A 7500-nucleotide genomic window follows, 5' to 3' on the forward strand; every position below is an offset into this window, starting at 1 on the left:
AGGGGGTTTGTTTATGGTCAGTTAATGGGGTAGAAAACATCACAGGTATAGAGATTGGGAATAACATGAGGTGGTGGTTCACCACCTGCTTGAAACCCTGGAAGGGAGAATGGGATTGAACCATATCCAGAAGGCAGTTCCATAAATGGGAGAACAGAGGAATAATAGAGTGGAGGTGTGCGGTAAGCTTGGATTCCGGATGTTTAACTGGGAGGTGGTTGCTGGGCAAGCGTGTGCATCCTGGAGTTGCTGGAGAGAGTCGGGGGTCTGACAGCATAAAGGGGAGTTAGTCCAGAGGAGAGGCGGTTATAAACAACTTATCCACCGACATATCTGTGATGTCATAACAGACTTGGTGCTTCGGCCTCATTGCGGGAGATTCCAATAATGGTGAAAGCTTTAGATTCCACAGATGTAATGCTGGGGAACTTTGGCCAACTTCCGTGACTCTTGTTTCATCATGATAGATACAGTAGTAATTTGTGATTTAAAATAGCCCTTTCTCAGGACAGAGTTGTCTATTTGTTTTATTGTTGTTTTATTCACAATATAAACTACCCTCATGAACGTAACAAGAGACTTGAGCGAAGTCGATGACACGCCATCGCAAATTCCCATTGCTGCCCACCTAAAGCAAAGTTGAAAGATGGCAAAAAGTTCCACCAGGAATGACCCAATATCAAATTTTGAGTTTCAACGTTTTTTCCCATTTTGACCCTGATGACCTCAAGTCCCCACTCCCTGTAGCATGAACCAAGGATGAAATCCAAAAAAATCTTAACAAATTACATGTCTCCCAGTGTTGGGTGTATAAACAATGGTTCATTTTGAAATGCTTAAAAATATGTCCGTAATTACATTTTTGGTATTTGACGTTTTGACTCCACGCCAGTTAGTGGGGCCAGAATGATCCAGCTTTTCCAAATTCTTGCCAAGTGGTGATCATAACGACCAAGTTTGGTGAATTTCTGTATAATTGTTGAGGAGGAAATAGCGTGACAGACAGTCAGACAGGAGCATATTACAATATCACCCTGTTTTTTTTTTGGGGGGGGGGGGGTTTAAACACTTGTTTGTTTTCAAAAAAATTTAAAGTCAAATTCCAAAACATGCAATTATGGGCACATTTTAAACATTTTAAAATGAAACTTCAATATGCAATCAACATTGGGGGATGCATGAAATATTGTTACGAATCTGGAAGCTTACTGCACTCAACATTCAGGTCCCTATAGAACAGTTATATCGGTAAGTACGTGTTTCTAGTTAGGGCCCATCCCTAGTTTAATGGGAATTAAATGTTCATGCGCTGCAGAGTTATTTTGATAGTCAGGGTTTTCTTTTACATTTTTATATCAACAACAACTTTCTAACGACGACACCTGCCTTCGCTTCCTTCCACCATCCTCCACTGGCACCATTGCAGGTGTGCGTGTCAGCACGTACGTGGGCGGAGTTCACGAGGACCTGACGTCTCTCTCGCCCACTCCGGGAAATGCGAGCGAGGTTGCCGTCGGACGGCCAATAAGCGCAGCCTACGCAGGACCATGTTACTCTCCTTGTTTGAGGGGCGGTCCGCCGCGATGGCCGTCACGCCCCCCCCTGTCCAATCAGCGCACTTGGCGCCCCTTTCGGCCAATCATTGGGGTGACGAGCGAATCGCGCGACGCAACCGTCCAATCAGGAGGCGAGTGGCCAAAAAAGAAGCCCTCCCGCCTGAGAAGAAAATGTGGTTGTTTGGACCAGCGTTGAGAGAGACGGTGTGCTCGTGGCAGGAGCGTTCGCCAGTTCAATTGTTCAGGGCGTTCTGGCTGGAACGTGAAGTTCTCGTCTCGTCTCTGGTTCTGGTCGCTGGCTTCTGGTCTCGCCTTGTCGCTGGCTCTGGTCTCGTCGCATGCTGGAGGAGCGTGCGAGAGCCCGATGCTGCCCTCCGTTCCCGGTGCTTGCAGCGGCATCGAGTTGCGGGTTCGAGTCCCGCCGATCCAGGACGTCGAAGACCGCACGAGGCGGGAAGGTCCAAGATAGCTCTGGTTCCCAGCTCATCTCCCCTCGAGCTGGGAACCTTCAATAAAGGCTGCGGCCATCACTTCTTTGGGGTATTTGTGTGTGCGTGTGTGTGTCTGTGGGCCCGTCTGTAAGTAGGAATTGTTAAGTGCTCTTCGCTTGTACATGATTGCATTGCTTAGTCGGTTTAACTCTGCTCTTTCTGTGTTCCCCTCCCCCCTATTGTAAAGAAATATCCATCTTGTTGAATGTTTCAGCTCGTTTTTTTGTGTTTTCTTCATTGGATTAGCACGGTGCGTGTTGGTGGATTAAAAAGGCCGTTGCTGCCATAGTTGTGCATTTGGACTGACGGAACCTCAGTAACCATCCGCTCGGGTTACGCACGGGTCGAGCACGGTAACGGCTCATCCCGTTCGCGCTCCATCGATAGTGTGAACTCCTCGGTAGTTCACCACGTGGGGCTCTGGGTATTTTGAAGTTTGGCAAATAACCCTGTCCCACACGGTTGAATTATTGATGATTCACGGTCCTGTAAGGGACCCGTACCTGCAGAGTTATCGGAAAGGTACGATCTAGATTCCAGGTGTTCGGTGGAGCCGACTCTACTGCTCCATCTAGCGGTCGTGCTCGTCGCCGATACCCGGCCCACAACAATATGTAACGATATTTTGGATTTTATCCCCGGTTCATGCCCCCCAAGGGGTGGGGGATGGGGGACTGAGGGTACAGGGGTCAAAATGGAAGAACATTTCAACTCAAAATTTGATCTTTGGTCATTCCTGGTGGAACTTTTTACCATCATTCAACTTTGCTTGAGATGGGAAGGGTACGGTATATACAGTCAGCACATGCAGTGCATACAAACACGGTCAGTGCACGTACAGCATTAGCCGGCCCATGTATAAGCATGTTTGGCACGCATACAAACATGAGAAAAGAATTCAATTTGGTGAATATGGCAGTTCAGTAAAGACGCCGAGCATCATATTTAATGCACTTCATTAACAGTCTTAAAAGCCACATAGAAATAAATTAGATAAACCTTTTCTCAGTGAGAGATAGTCCCACGTTTTCTTTTATTTGTTAAATTTAAATCTTTCCATTTTTGGTGTTTCAGGCTGGAGAATGTAGTTGAATTGTTCCCTTGATTCTGTTTGAAATCTCTTCATATTTAAGTTTTATTACTTTGTGTTCTTGTTCACAAAGTATGAGAACACTTTTTTTTCTTTTCTTCTCCTCTCCCTGTCAAGGCTGGAGTACCCCAAGGCAGTGTTCGAGGCCCCATCCTATTCCTAGTCTTCATCAATGATCTCACTGACTCTCTGGAAAATCCCCTTTATCTCTTTGCTGATGACTCCACCCTTTGCCATGACATCCCTCATCCTTCAGACAGAAAGGCAGGCTGCATCCTCTTCCCTCTCCTCAGACCTTGACAACAATCACAAACTGGTCAAACACTTGGAATATGCCTTTGAACCCTAAGAAATCCCACACTCAATCTCTCTCTCTCCGTGAAGACCGTACCGCAAACCATCCCATATACTTTCTCAACAACCCTCTCAGAGAAGTCCAGTCACTCAAACTATTGGGTCTCACGATCAGCCATTATCTCTCTTGGGCAAGCCATATCTTAAATTTGGCTTCAAAAGCCAGTCGCCAATTGGGCATCCTCCGTCGTGCAAAGTCCCTTCCTTGGCACACCTGAACTCCTGTTCACCTACAAGGCTTTCATCCACAGTTTCATGAAGTACTGCACTCCTCTGGGCTGGTTCCCCTGCCTCACACCTTGCTCAGCTTAAAGCTGTGGAAAACAAGGCCTTCAAGATCATTGGAATATTTCACGATTAATTCGAGTCTATGGGCCGATCACTTCACCATCACCGACAGATCAGTGGTCTCTGTCTTCTTCGACCTCCTTTCTGGTCTTGCACCCTCTGTCTTCACCTTGCTCCTCCCTGCACCCTCCCCCCCCCCCAGGTATCTGTGTGGTGCACACGGTCCACCAGCAATCCGCTCCTGGTGAAACTACCTAAATCCAGGATCACTGCTCACCTCCACTCATTTGTTCCTTCTTTTTCCTGCCTGTGGAACCAACTTCCACACTCGCTTCGATCTCATTCTTCCCTCCAGATGTGAAAGACAGCTGTTCTCTACCATCTCTGATTGTCCCCAATCCAAACCATGATCTTTTCTTCACCCATTTAAACACTTCCTCCCCTCCCAAAATTTTGCTTCTGTATCCATCTTGTCCACCCATTGCGTTCTCCCTTACGCAATTGTTAACCGTATCCCTTGATTGTCCGTCTCTGTCTATTACTCTATTTTCTCCATCGACCCTGCTGTTGGTATTTCCCCCTTTCTTTTTCTGCAGTTCCTTTTGTTATGTTGTGTCCTGATCCATTCTATGTTCTCACTCTTCCATGAGCCTTGACTCCGTATACAAAAATAAAAGATTTTAAAAAAGGAGACCATTATACATGAGAATGCTTGACGTCGCAGTTTGGCACAATAAAAACATGGTCATTAAAAGTCACAAATTTTCCTCTGCAAACAATAGCTTTACCAACAAGGGTCACAGGGAAAGATTCAATCATCGAATTGATGAGTCAAGAAAGTATAAATTTGGCCTGAAATCAAATAATAATTCTTACGATAATTCATGGACCGGTGTTTACATTCAGCCTTGCGACAGAGGATCAGCATGACCCCATTTAGTGTATAGGGGTGTTTTTATCTTTGGCGGTTGACTTGGGGGAGTAGTGAGGAAGTGGATGGAGGGGGATGGGATGCACATTCTCTCTGTAAATGTGTATCGTGTAGCACCGCCTCCAGGTGCGGGAGGGTATTACAAGTCTCCATCATTCACAGTACAGTATTCCTGTCCCCATGCTTTCCAGTACAGTGACGTGTTTTGAATTATAACCAGTACTGAACGACCCGTGAACCCGTTGGGTTCCCGTTGTAACAGCTGTTGATGAAAAAAAAAAATCATTTCAAGAAAAAAAAAAGATAGCTCCAGCGAACTATACCACTGAGGTTGTATGCATTGATCAAATATTCCCGAACAGTACTTGACCAAATTGGGAATTGATTTTTATCCCGCCCCCTCCCGGAGGGAGGGAGCGGGATATTGTAATCGTCCGGTTTGTTTGTCTGCTTGTTTGTCTGTCTGTCTGTTAGCAACTTTACGGCAAAACGGCTTTAGCAAACACTATCAAATTTAATCCACAGGTGGGCAATGAACCTTGGACGACCCCATTAACTTTTGGGTCCAATTGGATCAAAGGTCAAGGTCAAGGTCACGAAAAGATCAAAATCGTTTTTCGCTCATAACTTCGTCAAAAATGATCTGATTTACTTCAAACTAAGCTTATAGTGAACCTTATTCTATTTGTCACTTATAATCCTACCCATTCCTATAATGAAAAATGCATATTTGTGAAGATCGGTAGGGTCCGAAGTTTTGGGGGTCATGGCCATCGGTCAAAATTACAAATTTTCCATTAAAGCTAAAACATGGTTACAAAAATACAACTTTACGGGAAAACGGCTCAAACACTGTCAAATTGTATCCACAGGTGGGTAATGAATCTCGGACGACCCCATTAACTTTGGGTCCAATTAGGTCAAAGGTCAAGGTCAGGTCACGAAAAGGTCAAAATCTTTTTCGCTCATAACTTCGTCAAAAATGGTTTAATTGACTTCAAACTAAGACTAAAATATTCCTTATTATATTTCTTATAATCAACATTCAGATGAAGGATGTATCAAATTTAAATTTGATCCCCAAAATAACTTTATGCCTTAAATGGGTGGGATTTGTTGTGCCTGGCACCACTTGTTTAATATTTTTTTTGTTGCCCGATTTGAACGAAACTTGATACTGTACACCGCACAAGAATGGTGAGTAAGGTGGCCCTAAAATTTTGCGCTGTCGTGTACCATTTTTGCTGTATTTCGGGAACATACAGTACATATATATATATACATACATACATACATACATACATACATACATACATACTGTTGCAGTCACAGGTACCGAGACACCAGCTTGTCACTCAGGGGGATTAATCCTCGGTTGTTCTCGGTAGAGCCGGACCTGGGGCCACCGCTCACAATTAACGTTGTGGTACGGTGGGTTGTTTTAAAACCATGAATGCCACACAGTCAACCACGAGTTCCAGTATCCGCTGTCTAATTATTCCATTTAACTAGAGGTCACGTGGTTACCTGAGCGGGGAGCGTGCCCTCGGCAAAGCACCAATGTTATCTGATTAGATTTTAATTAAGGCGGCCGAGCGTTTTAACCGCTGGTGCATGCCGAAGATTTTTGGTCAAATCTGTGGTAATTACCTCCCAGTCTATCTCGGTTCGACAAATGCTAGACCAATGGAAGGAAAGGACAAACACGGACAGGTTGGAAATCAACAAATAATTTATTACTAATAAAATAAATAAATAAAAAGAACTTTTTATTTGCTGAGGTAAATAAAGAATGAGTTTCTAAGCAAAATCAATCAAAATGCCAGGAAAGAGACAAAGTGCAGATGCTTATCGGGGGTTGAGTTACAGATAAACACAGACAAGGGTACCCAACAGATCATTCAGGGGGAGGAGAAAGAATCGTCTCGCTCAGCAGAAAGTCGTCCGTGAAGCGAAAACATCCTGAAATGTGTGCGTGCGTGTCACGTCCGTCGCCAGCACTCAGCTTTGCCATGCACCCTCTCGCGGGGCAGCCTTGAACGCCAGTCGAAGTCTGGAGGGTACAGAGATCGTCCGTCGCGGGTTTAGACCCTGGTGTTGTTGGTGATCGACCCGTGCCTCACTTGGTGGCGCTGCTCACACTCACATACGCTCCACATGCTCGCTTGCCAAAGCACTGGGAAGGGCAAATTGTCTTGTTGATGCTGGTCAGACACCCGCTTCTTGCTCGCTTCTCTCGCCCTTTGCTTTTTCCTCTCTCCTTTCGCTTTTCTCTCCTCACGATTTTCTCTTCAGAACGTTTTTTTCCCCTCCTTTTGATTTTCTCTCCTCACGCTTTTCTCTTCAAAACGTACCTCTCGCTCGTTTTTATATCCCCGGGCCTTCTCCGTGGGGTGCAGTCTGCCCCAAGTTCACCCCGCCCCACTGGGGCACGTTTACCATGACGGCCCGTGCGCTCTCAAAAAAGGCGGGCGTCGGAGCTCACAAAAGATTGCCGCTGAGGAAGAATGGGGGCGGGCTTCAGAGCTTGTGAAAGAAATGTGTGTGAACGTGTCTGTCGTAAAGAAAAAAGCTTCCCATAAGAGAGGGGATCTATCCTTTACCCTTCTCAACGCATCACATTAGACATGGGGATGGGGCTAATCTGAACATACATTTTAGGAAATGACTGTCTGAGGACAAGGATATGTGGATGCTTTCATCAGACTGGATTCAAAAATCTGTAACAATACATACAAACATACATCCATATACATATATATATATATATATATATATATATATATATAT

At 45.1% G+C, this 7500-nt stretch overlaps 1 protein-coding gene across 4 annotated transcripts in view; it reads left to right on the forward strand.

Annotated features, from left to right (window-relative positions):
- LOC147014824 (potassium channel subfamily K member 2-like) overlaps positions 1-7500 on the forward strand; it is a 79655-nt gene that overhangs the window by 48936 nt on the left and 23219 nt on the right. The gene's annotated exons all lie outside the window — the stretch shown is intronic.

Source organism: Eptatretus burgeri, chromosome 13 (assembly GCF_056783735.1).
Source record: "Eptatretus burgeri isolate ZD-2024b chromosome 13, Ebu_testis_v1, whole genome shotgun sequence".
NCBI classification, from domain to species: Eukaryota; Metazoa; Chordata; class Myxini; order Myxiniformes; family Myxinidae; genus Eptatretus; species Eptatretus burgeri.